General features: G+C 44.1%; 2 pseudogenes; one reads left to right on the top strand and one right to left on the bottom strand.

Moving 5' to 3' along the window:
* Positions 1–2163: 2163 nt before the first annotated feature.
* Positions 2164–6683, bottom strand: LOC100348125 (histone acetyltransferase KAT2B-like; annotated as a pseudogene).
* Positions 6684–6862: 179 nt separating this feature from the next.
* Positions 6863–22101, top strand: LOC127486734 (SERPINE1 mRNA-binding protein 1-like; annotated as a pseudogene).
* Positions 22102–23094: the final 993 nt, after the last annotated feature.

The following is a 23094-nucleotide window of genomic DNA, read 5'->3' as shown; positions in this document are numbered from 1 at the left end:
ACTGTCCACTCTGCCTGTCAAAAAAAAAAAAAACACTTCAACACACTTACATTCTTTGCTTAATGTTTGTTTCCTGTGTCAGCATATAAACCACAGGGAAGCAAGACCTGTTTCTGGCTTGTTCACTTCTTCATCATAAACATTCTTTGACTTATACATGGTGTCCAAAACATTTTTGTTTGAGGAATAATTCATTGCTTGACCACTATCTCTCTTTGTTCTTTTTCCTCCTTAATTTTGGGAAGCTCACTTATAATGCATGGTTTCATAACTCAGAATATGTGCCTCCTGTTTAGACATCCTCATCTATGGTTTTATTGTCATTCCCCAGCCTAGCAGAACTCCTTGCCTGGAAAAGAAAGGCTGCGTGTTTAGGTGGGAAGAAGTTTTATTAGAAAACAGATCTTTTATGTTGTTTGATTTGGAAAGGAAAGCTATGTCCCAAGCTCCCCATATTGTGTGGGAATGGAGGAACTGTGTCAAGCTGTTAGGCTGCCTCTCTCACTATCACTGTCAGTGAGGGATGGGGGAAGGTGATAAACATCACCAATGGAAAAGGAAGTGGAGGTGGATACACATGCACTGACTGCTCATTTCTTCCTTTGGAAGTACTGAGAATGTTTCTAATTCTTGCTGTTTCTTTTTCTTAAGACACATAAGTGCACAGTTAGTCAGCTCCCCTACCCCGTGTGTCTCCAAACATTGAGGTGGCTGATATCTGATCACCTATGTGTGCTTTCCTCATGCAACAAGTATTGATTGGGGCCTCCTTTGTTATCATCCTGGACCATGGAACCAGTGTGCAAAATGAATATATTAAAGTCTTCTTTCTTGGAGAACTCCACATGCTGGCAGGAAAGAAAAAATCCATCAGTCTTTTTTTTTAAAGGATTCCTTCTTTTTTAAAAAAAGACTTTATTTATTTATTTAAGAGACAGAGTTACAGAGGAGGAGAGACAGCAAGAGGCCTTCCATCCACTCTGAATCATTCAGTTGTGACTGAATCATTAAGAGAGTTGACATCTTACCAAGTAAAAGTAGGAAGAAGTTTTTATATGTCTTTTTTTTACAAAAAGATTTATTTAGTTATTTGAAAGTCAGAGTTACACAGAGAGAGAAGGAAAGGAAGAGAGAGAGAGTTCACAATGACTAGAGCTGGGCCAATCCAAAATCAGGATCCAGGAGCTTCTTCTGGGTCTCCCATGTGAGAAGCAGGAACCCAAACACTGCGCCATATTTTGCATTTCCAGGCAATCAGCAGGAAGATAGATCAGAAATAGAGCATCTGGGGCTTGAACTGGTGCTCATAAAGGATGCTAGTGCTACAGGCAGAGGCTTAACCTATGCTACAGCATTAGCCCCAAATCCACCAGTTTTTAGAGGTGTCACAGTCTCATGGTCAGCAATGCTTCAGGACCTGGATCAAGTTTAGGGTGTCTATCAGCATAGCATTACCTCTGGTGTTTGCATCCTTATTCCTCACCTCATTCTGAAGATACTCCAGCTATAGCTGAAGCTCCAAAAACCAAAAAACACTGGTGATGGTTCTTAGCAGGCAATCTCCTAAAAGCAAAGATGGTAGGAAAATTTGTTGGTCTAGAAGACAGAACCAACATAAGCCTTGCAACTGCGAGTCATTCAGCATCTGTTCTGTCTGCCCCTCTCAAGAATTTCAAGTGCCTTTTACACATAGTGTTTAAGTCATCAGCTGCTTCCACTGTCACATTTTAGATACCTGAAAAATTGGATAGTTAAGCAATCAACTATCCCACAGCCCAATAGATGGTAGCAGGTGGCAATGGGGGAGGGGATTCTTCTCTGATTCTTCCCTAGATTCTCTCTTTTCACCCCTTCCCTTGTGAATGTTGGGATGAATCTCCTTTTATGGGTGAGTCAGAGGTCAGTGCAGGTTATCTCACTGGAAGGTCAAGGTTGTGGAGAAAGACTTCAGCACAGGGAATCCAAAGAGGAGAATGTGCCCTGCGCTACCTAACCCAGGATCAATGAGCTAAAATTACTAGAATTGTTAACATTTGACAGTTGTGACAATCAACACAGGTATAATTTCTATGTCAATTTATATATATATATATACATATAAAGCTAAAAGGAGGTTTTTTTTTGTTTCTTTTTCAAAAGTGCTGATTATTACAAGTCTCTTCATCACATTTTGTCCAGTTCTTTGCACACTGAACCACCTTGCATTAGGCACACTGCTTGATGAATTTCTAAGAAGCAGAGAGGGAAATATTGCTTGTCAATTAATCCAGCTTCCTTAATTTTACTGAAGAAGAATTTCTCTAGAATATTGACACATTTGCAGTGTTCACTCTCAGGGGGGTTGTACTCTTTATAATTGGTAAAGACTCACTGTAAGTCTGCCATGAATAATTTCTTAGATATGTGGTACCCATTCCTGAGGCATTCACTCATGGTTTTCAGATCCATGGGAAACCTTATAACTTCATAATATCCCAGAGCTTCTGTTCTCTTCACCAGTTCCATGAAGGGCCAAGTGCTTTGATGGCTCTTCACCTGCTGAAGGATGTTCTTCAGCATGCTGTAAAGCTGTTCAGGGTTTTTGGGTTCCTTTCGTTTATCCTTTCCACTTGGTGTCCAGCCTGTCTCTCTAATTCCAGGAATGCTTTCTATAGGAATTTGCCAAACTCTATCTTTAAAACATGAAAGTCCGGAGTAAACTTTCTGAATCTGGGCCTGCTTTCTTTCTATCATCTTTTTTTAAAAAATATTTTTATTTATTTATTTGAAAGGTAGAATTACAGACAGTGAGAGGGAGAAACAGAGAGAAAGGTCTTCCGTCCATTGGTTCACTCTCCAATGGCTGCGACAGTCAGAGCTGCGCCAATCCAAAGCCAGGAGCCAGGTGCTTCTTCCCAGTGTCTCATGTGGGTGCAGGGGCCCAAGCACTTGGGCAATCTTTTACTGCTTTCCCAGGCCACAACAGAGAGCTGTATTGGAAGAGGACTAGAACCAGCACCTATATGGAATGCCGGTGCCGCAGGTAGAGAATTAACCTACTGCACCATAGTGCCAGCCCCATCTATCGGCTTTTTAATGATCTCTTTCTACTTTTTAATGATGACAAAAAATTCTGCATATGGTATCTGAGAATTTAGCTCACATTCCATTAAAGTGGCTCCTTCATAATCCTTAATATAGCCAACATGTTTAGCTTTAGGTATTTTAATTTCTTTGGAGAAACCGTATTTCTTAAAGTACCCAACTGCATACTCATTTGCATATGTGAAGAAGTTCAGGATGTAATGTTTTATATGATATTCTTTCAAATGATTCATCCCATGTATTCCATAATCTTTAACTTATTCATTTGAAGTTACAGCACAGAAAACAATCTCTGTGAATCCTTGGGTTGGGAACATATGGAAACATATACCACCAATAACATGGCCATCTTTAATTAAAGTGAGGGTTTTGTGTTTCCGGTCACAGACAAGTCACATGATATACTCTTTTGGCATTTGGGGAAGCTGATGGAAGAAAACATTCTGCAGGCCTATCAGCCACATCAGGATCCTCTTGTTTGATTTTTGGTTCAGGGAATTGCCCAGCAGGTGAAATTCAATCCTGTCCCTGTGCTCTTCCAGCCTTGCTACCTTATCCCTGGCTGAATGGGCTGACAGAAAACTGGTCTCTGGTCAAAGCATTGCTGCAGGGTCCATGATGGTGGACATCACCTCATGGATTAATTCCATTGGAATATCCCCCATTACTTGGGGTTTCTTGGCCTCCTCCAGAACATAAGAGTCATTCATTTTCCTCTTTTCTCCTGGGTTTGCCTCTAGCCCAGAAGAAGCTTTGCAGGCAGGACTGCTACTCCCTCCATTTGGCTGCTCAAATGAAGATGAGTTTGAATTGTAGGAAACTGTCCTGGCCACAGGAGGTGGGTTGATAACTGTTTGGATTCTGGAAGAGGCTGAGAGAAAATCCTGATCCCAGATGGGAGAGTTTTGTCTATAAATTTCTTCTAACATGGACAGAAATTTTGGGAAATCAGTGAGGATCAGAGTTTGTTTCTCAAGAGGCAGTTTGTCTTTTTCCTGTCTTGCTTGTTCCAGGAGTTGTTTCCTCATAACAGTGAAGACTGAGGAAAGCAATATTCTCCCAAACACGTGGGTAGTTTCATACCGAGGTAGACTGTCACAGAACTGTGGCACATTGTGGTAACACAGCCACCTTGTGCAGTTCTCTTCATATCCAGAAATATCAACATTGGGAAATCACAGTCTTCATTGAGACAGTGCCACAAATGCCAATTGTTGATGTGGTTTAGGAACATTTTTGCCAACTCAACTATTGTTTGTCTTTCTTTTGATGGCAGGTGACTAAATTTATATTGTACAAAGGTATTCACAGCCTGTTCAATACTAGGCTTTTCAAATAAGGGTTTCTTCTCCAAGGAGCCTTCAGCCACAGGCTTTCCTCTTTGTAAAATAAACTGTCTCAGGAGCTTAAATAGGTAGAAATAACCTTGCATGGTATCTGCATCTTCCTCCTTCTGGACACATGTAAAGAGATGCTCCACATCCAACATTATTCCCAGGAGTCTGTTCATTTCTTCCTCTGACACATTCTCCAGGTGAGAAACATGAGCAGCTAGGGCATGGCTACAACCCTGACAGGATTCCATTAGACTGACGATTATTTGCTGCAGATGGGCTCTGAGGGGAGTGGGAGAGGGGTTGGGGTTTTTCCAGCCTGCTGGGGTCCAGCCTTGGCAGGTCCAGGGGATTCTGAAGGAGGGGAGGCATTGGCGAAGAAAGGAAATGAAGGGATGAGGTTTAGGTGGCAAGGGAAGGCATCATTTTGCCGTTCCTTCTTATTGCTTTATCTTATACTCTCTTTACATATACTTTTATTAAGCCTTCTTCCTCCCAAATCTCTCTTCTTTCGGGAAAGAATACACCACAAGTGATCATGTATGCATACCTTTCTCTATTAATCTTGTTTTGTTTAATTTTCCTTTCATGGCCTCATCGTAACCTTTCCACTAACTTTTTCTCTATTCATAGTGGATACGTTAGCTATATGAAACTTGCTTAACTTATCTAAAGGTGCTAGACAAAATGTCTAAGATTTTATGTTAATCGATTTATTTTAAAGGGTTAAAACTGTATAGAGAAAGTTCTAATGATTATATCCTATTTTTCTAAAGGTAAACCACACCTCCAACAACTGTTTTTATAAAACCTACTCCATTGCCTAATGTAAGTGTTCCTTGTTCCTTTTTTCTACATTTCCAAGCAGGGGCATAAGGTCGTAACCTTTGTAAGAATAGTAGTGCTTGTTCATCATTCCATTTGCTGTATTATTAACTACGTACCTCCCAGTCTCATCATATACTCCTGTGTAAGGCAAAGGGGAGGTCAGTGGGAACAAGCACCTGCATGCTCTTTCTGTTCTATTTTCTCATAAAACTCATTACTCATGTTGCTAATAATATTTTACTCTATACAAATTTTAGGGGATTCCCCTCATTACTCCAGTCACCTCCTGTAACTCATTTTTTTTACAAGAAACAACAATTTTGCTTACATTGATATCCGTTATTCTCACACCCAAACCCAATGATTACATCACTATTAAGCCTAATAAAAACAACAGAGAAGATGGCTTCAGTTCATTCAGGGCCTTCCTGCTTTGCTGAGTTCTGCCTCCTGCAGCTGTGACTTTGTCATACAGCATGGGTGACATCGCCTCAGCCCCCAGCCATTACATTTACAGGACGCCTCAGCCTTGCAGGAGGAGTACACTCCAAGTTTCTCCAGTTTCTTCGCCCGCGGAGCGGAATGCAGCTGTGCCTTTTTCAGGGCGATCTGAGCCGTCCACGGCCTTCCGGTTCTTGGGCCGTGCCAGCCGCAGCCACAGCTGTAGCCGGACCTCAGGAGCCTGAGCAGGCGGCGGCAGCACCCGAGGAGCCCTGCGGCGGCGCGGGCGGCGGCGCAGGGGACTGCGGGAACAGCGGCCCGGGCCCGGCCCCGCCAGCCCCTCACAAGCCGCCCTCCAGCACGACGGGAGGCGCCGAGTGGCAGGCACCGCCGCCAGGGTCTCCCTCTCGGGTTCTGGTCGTCGGGAGAGCGAGACCCTCCCCGCACGCCCTCCCGCCCCTTCGCCCACCCTCCTCCCTTCCTCTATCCTCCCGGAGCGCCACCAGCCCGGCTCGCCCTGGCCTTGGCCCGCGCGCTGGTGGCGGTGCTGTTCCCTCAGGAAGGAGGGAAGTAGCGGCTCCAATGCCGAGGCCGCCGTCCCTCGGCTCTCCTTCCCTAGGCTCGAAATTCTTTTAACATGTTGAGCACTCTATAATTCTGAGACATTGAGAGTTTTTATTCCTGAAGAAGACTCCACCTGGTCTGATATAAAATGCTATGAAAGAATCGAGATGGATGTAGGTTGTCAAAGAACAAAGATTGTTTCTTCAAAATAGTGAATCCATGTGTAACTATTTATTTGTGTGTTTGTGTGTGACACATTACAGTCCTTGACTCATAGCCCTTTCATGAACAGTTCCCAAAAGGTGATTCTCTCTTAGTGTAAGGGTGACCTTAAGGGTCTTGATCAACCAGGAAGCCTGGACTGGCCATGTTGTCACGTTTCTGCCAGGCCTCTAGCTCCTCCTGCGCTGCTAGGTCTCCACAGTGCTCCATGTCTAAGCTGCAGTATTGTGACCCCAGGGACTATGGAATGAGGCCTCTGATCACTCACTAGGGTGTGATCACTCACTAGGATCATGCTTTCCTGTGGGCGAGATGGGGGAGCATGAAAGGTGGAGACAGGAGAGAAGACATGGCTGGCTTCACTAGTTGCAGCTTGGCAAGGGATCAAGATGAATGGAAACGGTTTCTTATCCCCAAAGGGTTCCTCAGAGACTTGGTGCCTGAACAGTTGCTGCAATCTGCCCCAGACTCTTCCAACAAAGAAGCCATCATACAAACTCCTTCTCCATGTTAAGTTTCCTCATAGTGCGTCCAAGGAGACTAGTGAAAATGCCAGCTGTGTAGTCTGGGGCAGCTCAGTTGTCATGAGGACATTGGGATCCAGGGCTGTTTCTGTCTGGTATTGCATTACCACTCAATCAGTCAATTCTCAGGTCCCACTGATCTTATTGAAAGGTTAAGAAAGGGCTTGAAGGACTGGCACTGTGGCATAGTAGGTTAAACTGATGCCTGCAATGTTGGCATCCCAAGTGGGTGCCAGTTTGAATGTTAGTTGCCCCACTGCTGGTCCAGCTCCCTGCTAATACACCTGGGAAAGCAGCAGAAGATGGCCCAAATCCTTGGGCCCCTGCCACCCACGTGGAAGTTCTGGGTGAAGCTGGTGCAGCCATTTGGGAAGTGAACCAGTAGAAGGAAGATCCCTTTCTGTCTCCCTGTCACCAACCCCCCTCTGTAATTCTGCAATCTAAATAAATAATATTTAAAAAAGAGGAAGAGGCTTGGGTTTTATGACATCTAACAGAATCATTGGCTGGATGTAGGGTTTCTCTGAATGTGGTGGAATGAGAAGGCCATGCCAAGATGGCCACAGGCAAGTGAGCATCATTAACTCAAGAATGATTTCAAAACCCACCTGGCAACAGAGCCTGCCTCACAATAGGCTGTGATTGGTTAGGGCATAAACCGCCCCTTGACCAGATTGTCTACCTTGGCTATATAAGCTACTTTACCAACTGAAATAAAGGAGTCTACAGGATGATCGCCTCTGGCCCACTTTCACCCAGCTCTCAGGGTCTGTGTGGTGACTCTGTGCCTCTTACCCCCACTGCGCTCCACCTCTCAGAACAAATCCACAGCAACATTTGGCCCCCAATGTGACTGAGAGAGACAGCGTGTTGGACTTGGTGAGGTCCCCCCTTGATTTCGGCAAGTAGGCCCCTCTGTGTTTTGTGTGCTGTTTGGTTCTGTGAGGGTGAGCACAGAACCCCCTCCTGTACCCCTTTCCTTATCGTTGTCCTTGGTCTAAGTGACCCCAGATTAGGCACACACTGCCCAGAAGCATAACGTCACTTCTCTGCTCCTCCTTTTACTTTCGGTTCATCCGGCAAATTTACGTAAGGGACTGATTATCCCAGAATTGGAAACCAAGTCATCTTCCCTCACTTGAGAGAGGTGATGCTCTGGAGACACTGTGTGGGCATACGGCCTTGACCTAATGAATCAAGGAAGTCTTCCACTTAGCACAGGCCATACTTATGATCTGATACACCACTGTCTGTTCGTCTAACGTAGGGAACCCCTTGCATAATGCCATCAGCCACTGAGGTGCTAGGAATTAGTTTTGTTATAGCAGCAGTGCTGTGGGTGTCTTTCTTTTGGCTAGAATCGGTGTGGTTGCCGCTATTAAGTGCTCAAACATGGGAAACATATCACCCTCTCAGAAACCCACACAGATTACCAAACATAATGAATCTGTGAGTGATAAGAGCCTGTCACTCCAGGCCTCTGCCTCACAGGCAAGAGTTGATGACTTAGGGAGAGAGAGCTCCCATAGTGAAAATGACATGACAGCAGACAACACAACAATGCCTAGTCAGCAACTCTCCAAATATCCATGGAATGAACTTAGATGACCTTGAGGCAATAACCCATGTGAGGTCATCCCATCTGCACCTAGTGAGGACCCTCACACTTGTGGCAGTCCCCGGGTACCCCAGGCTCTCAGGGCAGCCGCTAGACCCTTTCCCATCCACATGTTTTCCATTAATGTAGGCGTGGAGGCAGAATTCAGGCCTTGGATTCCAATACCTACAGATGACCTTACTATGCTAAAAAAGGCTTCTCAAGAGTAAGATCCTGCCTCTCCCTGCTTTGAACAGGTGCTCACACAATGGGCAGTGAATCTTCAAACTCATTTTGAGTGGATTACACTGCTCAAAGCATATTTGTCAAGACCACAGTTCAGTTCTTACTGTGGAAAGCCTCCTATGAGGAAGAGAATGAAACCGTGGTGAGGAATAATGCTGCCTATGGAATAGCAGTAACCTTTGATATGCTTAGAGGCCGTGGCACCTACAAATATTCTCATGAACAGGCCTGCATTGGAGTAGTTACCTATTTTGATCAGGTCAGAGATTTGGCACTTAGAGCCTTAAAAAATATAAATCCTTCTAAATATAGTCAGCTCTTTAGAAACCTAGTTCAAGGCCCAGGTGAATGGTTCCTCAATTTCCTTGCCAGAGTCTTGGAGGCAGTAGAGAAAATATTACTGCTTGGCCTGATCAAGACAATCTGGTCAAACAATTAGCTTGGGGAAGTGCTACCAAAGAGGCAAAAGCTCCAATTGCCCCAGTCCGTAATGAAGACCTTTCTAAATGGATAGTAGCTACAAAGGAGGTAAACCCTGCTGATACATCAATACAGGCCTTAAATGTGGCCATTAACAAACTGAACACAAGGAAGTCTAATGACCCTCCAGTTTGTTGGGGATGTCAGGAAACAGGACACCTATGGCAAAACTGCCCAAACACTGACAGATGGGGCAAGCCCAAAATGCTGTGTCCCAGATGTAAAAAAAGGCTTTCATTGGGCAAATGATTGCAAAACCAAGCCTTTAAACTCCCAGTGGGGTGGCCCTCAGCCCAACAAGTAAGAGGGAGTCCCACCATCATTAACTGGTCAATGCCTATCTTCAATTTGAGGCCAAAATGAACCCTATACTTAGATTACATTGCTTTTGTGGGTTTAATTGATATGGGGGTGGATGCCACTATCTTAAAAGCTAGGGACATAAGAAAAATGCAACATTGGAAGACAGCACCTGGGCCTGACCTCCAAGGCATTGGAGGATTAAAATCAGCTGATCAGGTCATCAAGCCAGTAATGTGGTGAGATGACACAGTGTGGTGAGATGGTTCCATACAGGAACCATCTTTCTACTAATTGCTGAGGTTTCCATGAGCTTTCAGGGGAGACATGTGCTCTCACAAATGCAAGTGGTCCTTACTACAGATCACAAATCTCCACAAGCCAACAGCTTTAATGGAGAGCCTACAAGTAAGATTCACCCCCAATTCTAGGGGCCACTGCTCACCTCATACAAAAACCAGGCCCAATCCCCATTAAATGTGAAAGAACAGGAAACATCTGGGTAGAGAGAGCAGTGGCCAATATTACAACCCAAATCTGTAGGTATTGGAATTGGTACAGGAACAATTGGAAAAGGGACACATAGAGCCCTCCACTAGCCCTCACAACACACCCATTTTTGTGATAGCAAAGAAACAGGGAAAATTTAGGCTACTATAGGATTTGAGAGCCATCAACAAAATCATAAAAAAGATGGGAACATTCCAGGCTGGCATTCCCCATCCAGGGGCCATTCCTAACAGATTCCACATAGTTACCATTGATATCAAAGATTGCTTTTTCCATTCCCATTGCAGAGGAGGATAAGGCCTGCTTTGCCTTTACAGTATGGGAGCCCAATTTCTAGCTCCTCACAAAAAGATTTCAGTAGACAGTACTCCCACAAGGCATGAAAAATTGCCCTGCCATTTGTCAAAAATATGTTTCTCATGCAACCAGCACACCTAAAGGTCAGTTCTTGGTCATACATTATCAGGATAATATCTTACTTGCTCAGGAGAATGTGATTATGTGATGACTCTGAAGGCTTAAGTCAGACAGTAAGAAATTTACAATTCCTGGGTTTGTCTATTGCCACAGAAAAGGTACAATATTTTCCTCCTTTCAAATTCCTGGGTTATCAAATCTCCTCCCATATATTTCCAATGGGTCCAAATCTAAAAATAAAGCATAAATATTCACTTAATGAACTTCAGCAACTATGCGGCAAACTCAATTGGTTGAAGCCCTTCCTTCCCTTAACACCTGCAGAGCTTAAATCACTATTTGACTTACTAAGGGAAACAGCCCTCCCTCAAAAATCACATTGACATCAGCAGCCAAATCCACTATAGAAAAGATCAACACCCAGTTGTCAAATTTAAAAACCCTTAGATATGAACCTTGGGTGCCTCTATTTGCCATAATCATATCTACCCTCAAGGCCCCATTAGATACTGGGTTACCTGGCATTATTTTCCAAGGCAATGAAAAGGTTGATCATCTTATCTCCTGCAATACGTCTTCCATCGGATACCTACAACAAGCCCATATTCTACACCAAAAATTTCATATGTCAGCAAGCAACATAAAATTGCTTTTTCCAGAGCTAACAATGATCCAATGCAAACACCTAGTGCGCTCTTGCAAGAATTGTATCCCCCTCACCCCGTTAGGCCCACTGCAACAAGCAGGGTGAACTCTCAAGGCCTTGCTCCTAATAAGCTCTGGCAAGTGGACATCACCCACATTAACTCCTTTGTTAAACTTAAGTTTGTCCATGTGGTGGTAGATACCTATTCAAAGGCTGTATTTGCAACAGCCCGATCTGGAGAAAAGGCTAGTAATGTGATAAAGGCTCTCAAGTCAGCCATGTGGGTCTTCAGTATCCCTTGGACCATAAAGACATAATGGGTCACCATATACATCACAGGAATTTAATTCCTTCCTGAGGTCCTGGAACATACAGGTATCCCATACAACCCACAGGGACAGGCAATCATTGAAACAACTCATAGGACTATTAAATATCTCTTACAAAGACAGAAAAACAATCTCATGCCCCCAGACACACCGTTTGCTTTGACAGAGGTTCTTTTCACTATCAATTTTCTTACTTTTGGTTCCCAAAGTGTCAGCCCAGCTTATAAACACTGGAGATCCTTTCTGTGGGGAGCAACTGTGAGCAACTCGGACTAGACTAAGTTACTGGAATTAAAACTTATTCTATGCATCTGCTTTCCCACAATATGGCGCTGAGAAGGGAAACAGCTTCTACACAGCTGCCTCCAGTTCAACCAATAAACTGTGGGACCTGCTCCTGATTGGAGGAGAGCAGCGTACTCGGCGTGTGGGCAGCCGAGTTGGGATTGGCGGAGGAGGACTATAAAGGAGGAGAGAGACGGCATGCACCAGGAACATCTATGGGGAACATCTAAGGGGAACACCTGTGCAGCCCCCAGAGAGCCGGCCGGCGGTGTGCCGCTCCCCTGCGGAAGTGGGGAATGCGGCCAGGGGGAACTGCCCTTCCACGGAGGTGGAAGGGATAGTAGCCAACCCGGGAAGAACCAGCAGCAAACCCGGGGAGGGCCGAGCAGACAGAAAGAACAGCGCAGGGTCCTGTGTCGTTCCTCCACGAAGACGGGGAGCGACATAATGGGGCCGTGACTCGGATATGAAGCCTAGGCAGGGTCTAGTGTCGTTCCTCCACGAAGACGGGGAGCGACATAATGGTGCCGTGACTCGGATAGGAAACTTAGGACGGAAAGCAAACTTAGGAGGGAAGAAACGGGAAGAAATGGGAAAATACCGGAGAGAGAGACTAGCAAAGAGCCTAGGTGCCGGAAGAAGCTATTGAAAGCCTAGGCATAGACTCGGATATGGACTGTGGGAAAGAAGTTAGGATTGACAGCGAAAGTGAAAGCTTTCATAGACTCGGATGCGGACTATGGCGGGGAAGCTAGGAGATTGAAAGCGAAAGTGAAACCTGGAGGAGGCTTGGACTCGGATACGGACTGTGGGAAAGAAGTTAGGATTTAAAGTGAAAGCAAGAAGAAACTTAGACTTAGATACGGACTGCAGGTTGAAAGTGAAAGTGAAACCTATAAGAAACTTAGACTTGGATACGGACTGTGGGGAGAAGCCAGGAGAAATGAGTGTTAGGGAGGATGAAGCCGCGAGTGCAGGCCGAGGCGGAGATATAAGCCACCTTGGAGTTCTTCAAGTCACCCTGGGGAGCAAGAGGCGAAGATCTGGAACCAGAGACGTGGGCCGCCAGGTTGGAATTCGCCAGGTTAGTCCGGGGAACTTGGACTGAATGCCGGTGGTGGCGGAAACATTCGCGGAAGCCGCCGCGTGCAGAGAGAGCACGGGGCGTGAATAGATAGGGAACGCTGGCGCGAGGCCGTGGTGCGGGCGCGAAGTGCGTGGAGACCGCGGAGCGTGCGCGCAGAGCCGGGAACCCGCCGGCGGGGCGAGGCGCCGGGAAGCCGCGCAGAGCCGTGAAGCCGCCGCGGGGCGGGCGCCGGCGGGGCGAGGCGCCGGGAAGCCGCGCAAAGCCGGGAAGCTGCGCAGATGAGAGAGGCGCGGGCTGAAGCGGCTCAGCCGGGAAGCCGCCGAGAAGCAGCCTCGGGGCGGGCGCAGCCGGGAAGCCGCGGGGATAAGAATGAGAGCGGGAAGCTGCAGGGATAAGAGAAACAGAAGTTTAGAAGTAAAGTGAGAAAAATAGGAATGCTGGAAGATAGAAGTAAAATGGGAGAAATAGGAATGCCCGGAGATAGAGAAATAGAGAAATAAAAAGGCCTCCCTACAACACTGCAATGTGAGAGCTTGGATTCGGTCTGCCTAATCAAGTGAGGCGATGAGCACCTGCGGGCAGCTAGCAGCTTATGCGCCGCAGGTCACCGAAGACAGGCACGAATTAACATCAGTAAAGCTTCCCCACAATGCAACAATTAGGAGGCTTGGATTCGGTCTGCCTGATTTAAGGCGGTAAGCGCCAGCAAAGCTCGACCAGAGCATGTGCTGCAGGGCACCGAACACAGGCACGCATCAGCGCCTAAAAACCTCCTCACAACATGGCGAAGAGAGGACCCGGATTCGGTTTGCCTGATGGATAGGACTTGTAAGAGCCTGTGGCAACTCTAGCAAGTAGAGCAGAGTGTGTGCCGCGGGACACCGAAGACAGGCGCGTATCAACGCCAAAAATAAAAAGAAAGGGGGATCTGTGGGGAGCAACTGTGAGCAACTCGGACTAGACTAAGTTACTGGAATTAAAACTTATTCTATGCATCTGCTTTCCCACAATATGGCGCTGAGAAGGGAAACAGCTTCTACACAGCTGCCTCCAGTTCAACCAATAAACTGTGGGACCTGCTCCTGATTGGAGGAGAGCAGCGTACTCGGCGTGTGGGCAGCCGAGTTGGGATTGGCGGAGGAGGACTATAAAGGAGGAGAGAGACGGCATGCACCAGGAACATCTATGGGGAACATCTAAGGGGAACACCTGTGCAGCCCCCAGAGAGCCGGCCGGCGGTGTGCCGCTCCCCTGCGGAAGTGGGGAATGCGGCCAGGGGGAACTGCCCTTCCACGGAGGTGGAAGGGATAGTAGCCAACCCGGGAAGAACCAGCAGCAAACCCGGGGAGGGCCGAGCAGACAGAAAGAACAGCGCAGGGTCCTGTGTCGTTCCTCCACGAAGACGGGGAGCGACATAATGGGGCCGTGACTCGGATATGAAGCCTAGGCAGGGTCTAGTGTCGTTCCTCCACGAAGACGGGGAGCGACACTTTCCATCCCAGATCCCAGCCCCTATGTTTAGGTGGAAAGATCCCCTGATAAGAGAATGGAAGAGACCACACTCTCTGCTAACCAAGGGCCTAGGATATGCTTGTGTCTTTCCAGAGAATGTGGGACAGCACATTTGGGTAGCAGCCAGAAACATCAAGCCTGCAACTGACAGTCAACCAGAACCAGCTGAACAAGACTGAGAGTCTGTCTTGTTAGTGGATGCACCTGCTACCAATTGTCAAGCTGCCGCTCTATCATCCTACCCTGAGGAACTGCCCATAGCCACATTCTCTACTGCTTTATACTCTACTAACTCTGGTCAGCCACTCAAATGGCCCACAGCCTATGTGCAGTCACTCTGTTCCTGATTACCATTGTTCCTCATTCCTACCCCCATCTGAGCAAGCACTCCTGTGGTCTCCCATTTTGAGGGCTGGTTAGTCAATTATGGGTAAGATCCCCTGGGGGACAACCTAAGACAGGCACAGCCACATACAGAGACCACATGGAAACAGAGTCAACAATGATATGACAAAGGATCATGCCTCCTGTTGCTCAAAAATAAATGAAAAGGGGGAAATGTGGTGGAATGATAAGGCCATGCCAAGATGGCCACAGGCAAGTGAGCATCAGTTACTCAAGAATGATTTCAAAACCCACCTGGCAATGGAGCCTGCCTCTCAACAGGCTGTGATTGGTTAGGGCATAAACCACCCCTTGACTGGATTGTCTGCCTCAGTTATATAAGCTACTGTACTAACTGAAATAAATGAGTCTGTGGGCTGCTCGCCTCTGGCCAGCTTTCACCTGACTCCCGGAGTCTGTGTGGTAACTCTGTGCCTCTTACCCCCACTGCACTCCTCCTCTCAGAAATAATCCACAGCAACATCTGAAGTAGACTTTTAATTTTAGTAGCATCTTTGGTTTCTCGTATTTTGTGAGTGTTGACAGATACGAGCTATGTGACAAAGAAAAACTGGAAGATTTGGGGCAAGATAATCTCCCATCTCAGAATTCTATTACTGTGATGCTCTCTAAATCCCCTCCAAGCCTGAATGCTCAGTGGGTCTTGGACTTGCTACACACAATGATCCTGAGGTTATTCATTTTTTATCTGAAAGGCAGAGTTACACACACACACACACACACACACAGAGAGAGAGAGAGAGAGAGAGAAGCAATCTTTACCTGCTGGTTTACTCTCCAAATGGTCTCAATGGCTGGAGCTGGGCCAGTCAAAAGCCAGAAGCCAGGAGCTTCTTCTGGGTCTCCCTCATGGGTGCAGTACTTGGGCCATCCTCCATTGCTTTCTCATGTACATTAACAGGGACCTGGATCAGAAGTGGAGCATCTGGGACTTGAACTGGCACCCATATGGGATGCTGGTGTCACTGGCAGAAGCTTTACTGACACAGCCTAACCTTTTTAAAAAATATTTTTATTTTATTTTAAAGGCAGAGACAGAAATTTTTATCTGCTGGGTTATCCACAAATACCCACAAAATCCAGGGCTGGACCAGGCTAAGTCCAGAAGCATGGAACTCCACCTGGGTATGCTATGTGGGTGGTAGGAATGGAGTCATCATTTGCTGCCTCCCAACATGCACATTAGCAGGATGTTGAAGTGGAGTTGGATTAGCCAGGACTTTTGAACCATAAATGCAAGTGGAGATCATTATACTTAGTAAAATAAGCAAGTCCTCAAAAGACAAATATCATAGATTTTTCCTGATTTCTGGTAATTAATATACAGAGTACAAAACAATATAATGTATATGAGTAATGTTGACATTTTAGGATTTGATTTTTAAAAAAGATTTATTTGAAAGGCAGAGATACAGAGAGGAGAGAGGGAGAGGGGGAGAGAAAGAGAGGGAGAGAGTGAGTAAGAGAGAGAACCTTCCATCCACTGGTTCACTCCCCAAATGGTTGCAACAGCAGGAGTTGGAACAGGCCAAAGCTAGGAGTCTGGAGCTTCTTCTGGGTCTCCCACATGGGTGGCAGGGGCCCAAGAACTCAGCCATCCACTGCCCTCCCAAGCACATCAGCAAGGAGCTAGATCAGTAGTAGAGCAGCCAGGATTTGAACTGGTACCCATATGGGATGCTGGCACTGCAAGCAGCAGCTTAGCCTTCTATGCCACAATCCTGGTCCTCATAGATTTGATTATTATTTATAGTCCTATATTCCTTGTCTATACTCCTGAGGAACAGTGGTTATTCTGCTTACTACTTGTTGAGCCTTTTTTTTTCTTTTTTTTAAACTAGTGTCAATTGGTAAAGTCAACAACAGGAGTCACTGTGCACTTACTCCTCATGTGGGATCTCTGTCCTTAATGTGCTGTGCATTGAGATTTAATGCTATAATGAGTACTCAAACAGTATATTTCACTTTGTGTTGAGCCTTTTATTTAGTGGATGATTAAGCTTGTGATTATAAAGTAAATTGAAAGTTTGTCATAGCAAACCTTAAAATATGAAAGGAATATGAAGGGGAAGTGTGGATGGAAGTATCATTACGCTCTTAAAACCATATATATGAAAAACATGAAATTTGTTGCCTGTCCTTCAAGTTAATTTTTAAAAAGAGTTATCTATTCATACACCACTGATTCTCTTGAATTGCTGTTGCCATACATTTTCCATATGGCACCAATTATTTCACCATTCTTCCACTTGAGTTGTACCATCAATGTGGAGTTTTCTCTGTATTTTCAGAATTCATGTTGCATTACGAGCTCTTTTGAAATTGTTGCCTTATACATCCTAGCACCTCAAACTACATCCTGTTCAGATATGTTGTAATAAGTTAATATGAGTTTATTTTAAGGCAAAAATATCAAAATTTATGCACTGTTTTTGTAGTATGCATTTCCCACCAATGTTCTGAAGACCCCTTTTATTATTATGGTTTCTCTCTGCATAGTGGACTTAGAGTGTATTGAGAACTTTGCCTTTTTCATGTCAAGATATAGCATATTTCAAGCACTTGGTTGGAATTCAGCATTGATGTATGAGTGACAGATGGGAACTCCTTGCAATTGATATCTCAGAAATAATCATCAAAGTTAAAAAAAAGCTTAATTCATACAATTTGTGTGTGTGTGATTTTCAAAACTGTTTTTGAGAAACAGAGAGAGAGTGCTCCCATAAATGGTTCATTCCCCAAATATTTGCAGTGGCTGCAGCTGAGTCAAACGTTTGAGAATCACTTTTATTTCACTTTCCCTGATATGAAGATATTCTTGATAGACTTGAAAATGCAAACTTATGCTTTTCACAGGGATTTCCAATCTACTATAGATTCTTAATGTTTGGTTTATGGTGTTTTTGCCTTGAAGAAAGTTTTGATTTATGTGACTCAGATTTTATTTTATTTCTTTTATGTCTTCTAGATTTTATGACTTCCTTTGTAAAGGTTTATTTATGGGCCATATTTTGGCAAGCAGACCAAGCTACTACCCACAAAGCCAGCATCTAGTATGTTCCCAGTCACAGAGGGAGGGTAGTTACTGGAGTGAATTCAGTGGGTTCCTTTCCTTAGCCCAGTAAAGAAAAAAAGCCTGGAAACAATGGCAAGTGAGTGGAAACTTTATTGCTTATTTGTTTTGCAAGTGAAAGTGAGCAGCTCATCTGAGAGATGAGATGGAGTGCCAGAGTGGGACACTGGCTTTTCCACAAGTGCACTGGGTTTTTAAGAATTTACTATTTTCTTATTGGGTCATCTTATGGGCTTTCCCATTGGATAGAGGTTTCACATACTGTATGCTCATTGGCTTGGGGCCCATAGTAATAGTGGGATTTTTGTTGGTGACAGTCTGAATGGGAATTTCTAAATGCTAACTTCCTCTTTTGGTGGCTTCAGCCCTCTCTCTGCTAGTTCTGAGTGAAAAATTGCAACTAGTTTGAAGACATTGCCAAAATCACAGGCTGTAGCACAGGATGCTACAATGGGGAGAGGTATGAGCAAGTCTCAGAGAAAACCACACTGTCACAGCCTACAGCCTGCATGCTAAAGACATTCTGCTAAAGCCTGAGAGGCCCACAGATGCCCAGCCCAACTGAACAGGCTCACCATTTGGGCACTGGTTCATGTTCTGGCTGCTTCAATTTTCTTTCCTTCATTTTGTTTTTATTAAAACATGTTTGCTTAATTTACAGCAAGCAGAAAATAGGCTGGGTCTTCTTTTGATCCAAACATTGATGTTTTAAAGGTTGTACACAATATTTTTAAAAAGGACATATAAAAATACAATATTAGAAGTTTCCATAAGAAAGAAAATACAACTTTTAACCCCACAACTTTTCCTTTTTCGGAACTGCAAAATTACTGCTAGTAGTTTTATTTTTAAAACTACAGTTTTAAGAAATAGAGAGAGAGAGACAAAGACAGAGAGACAGAGAAGTCTTCCATCTGATGGTTCACTCTCCAGTTGGCTGCGATGACTGGAGCTGTGCTGATTTGAGGCCAGGAGCTTCCTCCAGGTCTCCCACATGGGTGCAGAGGCCCAAGCATTTTGTGCCATCTTCTACTGCTTTCCCAGGCCATAGCAGAAAGCTGGATTGGAAGTGGAGCAGCCGGGTCTCAAACCAGCACCCATATGGGATGCCAGTGCTTCAGGCCAGGGCATTACCCCACTGTGCCACAGCACTGGCTCCTAAAACTACAGTGTTAAGTAGACTCCTTCCCCCTGAGCTGGATCATCTTGTGGGAAGTACTGAAGCAGGAGCTCTTAACTCAAGGTGGCCCACGGCAATCTGTGGAGAAAAGCACTGCCGAGCCACAATCAGGGCTGGGGACCTACAGGAAGGCTTCTCTGCGTGGTTACCAACCAATTAAACCAGTTATTTGACATTGAATCTGATCCATTCCAGATGCTGAAGGAGCAGAGACCAAAAAAAAAGAAGCCGGCAGAGGGGGGGCTGGGGGTGGGGTGCATTGGAGTCCCCGCAGCCAATAATGCAGCTCAGGCAGAGGCCCAGACCAACTCCAAAGCAGCAGGCAAACAGCCATGGAAAGAGTCCCAGAAAGACCAATAAACTCACTGCCAGATTGGCCTGGTTGACAAGAAAGAGAAGGTGCAGCCACCTGCGGCATTCAAGAAAGAAGGAATAAGACATGTTGGAAGAAGACTGATCAACAACTTCAGGGTGAAGGAAAAATCATTGATAGAGGACCAAAAAGGTGACCACCTCTTGAATGGTGGTGAAGAAGGGTGAAGAAGCAGGTTTTCTTTTCTTTTAAACACTGAAAAACTGCTATTTATTTAAAAGGAAACTTTTTAATACAATAAAGAAATGGCAATAGCTGGTACATACATTAAATCAAAATATTTTCGTTAAGCACCAAGTAGCATCATTCTCATTCTTTTCATTAAGAGCACCTTTATTATTAAAAGACTAATACTTTTAAGTTTTTAATCAAATTTAAAGCTGCCAATCAGAGCTTCTAATTAGCTTGAGATGACTGGGTAAACCTTCTTATAGTGTGAGCAAAAATGACTTATAAAAACTTTGTTTAACTATAACTGAAGGGATTCACTGGCTTCAGGCTGAGAATCAGTGCTGGGGGCTAAACACTACCCACAACAGAAAAATGAGTAATGAGTACCACGTGTCAATGATAAATGACATATGGTTTCTTCCTAGTCAAAGGACTAATACCTAACTCTAATAGGTCTTGAAGGATTGACCCACAGGGACTGATTCAAATTCTTAACCTTCCAGGGTGAACAAGTCAAGGACAAGGAAAGAGGTGAAAGTCCTGCACCCTGGGCGGCAGGGGAAATGGCAGCAAACCAGGTGGGGAACATCAAGGAGTGTTTAAAGGCCAGGGAGAACAAAACAGCTGAGACTCAGACCCACAAAAGTACTAACTGCTCAGAAGGCAGTGCAACACATGTTTTGGGAGGAAGGACGTAATCCACTAACAGATTATATGCATCATAGAAAGGAAAATGTCATTCAACAAGAGAGGGAAGTTGTCTCTCCTAGCACAGAGACTCCGCAGCTGTTTGGGGAAGCTCTGAGGCTGAGGATCACCCTGGGATCCAGTCCACATTCCAAAGCCCTACCCCCTTGCAATTAAATCCACAAACCAAAACTTTATTAATGGAACTGTCAGCTCCAAAAAAGTGAAACACAAACACAAGCAAAGAAAACAAACTGAAGGGCCATTAGAGTAAGCTTTAATCCCTGCTACTATCCCTGCCCTGCAAGAACAGGATCTGCCCTGTTACTTCCATTGATTCACTTCTGCAAAGCTTGTCAAAACCCAGCATCTTACTGTTCCTGCTACATCCTCTCCTAATGAAAGCAAATACTATGCAAAAACACAAACACACCACAAATAGAAGCCAGCATCAACTTAATGACCCCCTGGAATATTACAAACCTAACCTATGATATTTTAATCATCTTCTGACTTATTCACAGAATATCCACTTCTGTAATGTTTTGGGAGCATTGCAGACTTGGTTGCATTAGATTCCTCTTCTTGAAGTAGTTCAAAGTTTGAATGCAATTTAGATAATTTTCTAAATTATCTGAGGGGAAATTATCCTAAAAGGCCCAGGAAAAATCCCTTTTCCTCTATTCTCAGACTCCAGTAATTCTTTTTCTCAGATCATAAAACCTAACCTAACAACTGGAAAGAGGATAAAAAGTCATACAAAAAATACAAAAAAAAAAAAAAGGAAAAGGGAACCAACATCATCGTAAGGGTCTGTCAGTGTCATCACACTATCTCAACATGGCACAAGACAAAAAAAAAATGGTACTTTGTTTAGCAAAGTTATAGTCATTTTGTAAAGTATGCAAGAAATTAACAATTTATAAAAGGGGAAAGTTTTAATTGGGAGCATAAAACTAAAATGTCATTCTCTGGCAAAGAGTGCTTCCCAACATCAGGTCTACAGGTGGAAGTTGAGGCACAACTGTTGGCTCAAGGCTGCCTCAGGTCTGCTTCAGAGGGGCATGGATATTAGCAGATGAGAGGTGAGTTTTCTGTTGATACATTTATAATTGACTGACCTCAGGTAGTGGTGGTCTTAGAAGAGGTCAGGAGGCCATGGATGTGGAATGGGCCTAGGAGATGGATTTGGTTCTCATGGCAAATGTGAATTTGATAGACACAGTAAAAGCAATAGATCTTTATCACATTACAGTGGTCTAAAGCAGGTAGACAAATGTGGAGGTTGTGGGTCTCACAAATGGGAAACTGTCAAAGATGAATTAACTGACTGATTCATCAAAATGTGACTGAGGAAACACTTGAAGGTGAAGAACATCCAGTGGCCAACATGGAAAATGGGGAAATGTGAATGGAAGAGGTAAAAGAGAGTACAAAAGAGATTACTTTGGATGAGTGGAAGACAATTCATAAAGACAGGATAAAACTAGAATTTAATATCTGAAAATCAAATCAAGGTGCTGATTGGCAATGAAAGGATTTGTTTTTCATAAATCAAGGTGTGAAGAGGCTCTTGCTGAAGATTCTATTATGGCCTATCATTTTTGGAAACCAGCAAATGATATAACATCTTAGCTAGAGATCAACTTTGGAGACTTAGGGCACCTAGAACATGGTGGCAGAAGAGGGCAGAGGTAGACATGGGCATGATGGATGTCATGATGGATGACCTAGTCCAGCAGGACTAAGTCAAGTGTTTCTGCTTCTGATATGAATGATCCAGAGGCATTTCTAGCTATGGCTTAATGGGATGTCCTAACAACCTTAGTTCCTTTGTGGACTTTCCTGTGCAATGCTTTTGCATGCTTAATGATCCCAAAGGACTAAGAAATTAAAAAAAAAGCCTAAAGATTGAATTTTATCTGTTTTGTAAATGAGCTTCTCTCACTACCCAGAAGTAACAAATACGGTAGTCACTTTTGTACTTAGGAATGTATTAGTAGCAAGGATGTTTTAATAATTTTCATAGATTATGAATTATTCATGGACACTTTTGCATGGCTGCTTGCAAATGTGCATTTCCAAACTTGAAGTGCAGGTGTTAATAGTGTGTAACAGTTTAATAAAAAATTGACTTTGTTGTTTATACATCCAGAAAAATCTTAAAAAGTTAACGAAATGTGCATAGCATGATTTTATAGCAAAACATGAACATTAACTGCAAACAGTAAATAAAAGAAAGCTAGAAATACTATGCAATATATAGCAGTCCTAGAATCAATCCCTCAAACACAATCCACAAGCAGTATCTAAAAACCATTGTCTTGTTCTTCACAGGCAAAACCTAGGTTTCCAAAACCAAAATTGGAAAGAGTACTCCTCTGAAAGAAATTCCCCCCCCCCAATATTACCTAGATTTACAAGTAAACAATCTGAGATTTTAAAAAGATGTTAGCTTCTTACTCTGAAATCACTTTGGATATGTCAAGTCACTTTTAGTTCCTCAAAGAAATCTTTCAGAGAAATTACAGAAATTATAAATGGTTAAGGATTTTATTTCCTCATTTTTAGTCAGCTACATTGATAACTAAAGCTGAGAGATGACTCTTGCTTAGAACTGATCCTTTTCCTGAAATATTTTAAACTTCATGACACAACCTCACCTAAAATGGGAGTGTTGTCTCTCAGCTTGCCACACATTAAATAAAACTGAAGTGTGAAAAGCAAGCCTCCCTCATAAATAGGTAGGCACATTTTGATATAAATACACACTCTAAGTGCTATAAGCATCACAATTTA

The sequence above is a fragment of the Oryctolagus cuniculus genome, chromosome 21 (genome assembly GCF_051225735.1).
Source record: "Oryctolagus cuniculus isolate XC-2025 breed Fujian yellow rabbit chromosome 21, ASM5122573v1, whole genome shotgun sequence".
Lineage (NCBI taxonomy): Eukaryota > Metazoa > Chordata > Mammalia > Lagomorpha > Leporidae > Oryctolagus > Oryctolagus cuniculus.
Note: the sequence above shows the minus strand (reverse complement) of the source record. Positions and strands in the feature narration are given on the sequence as shown.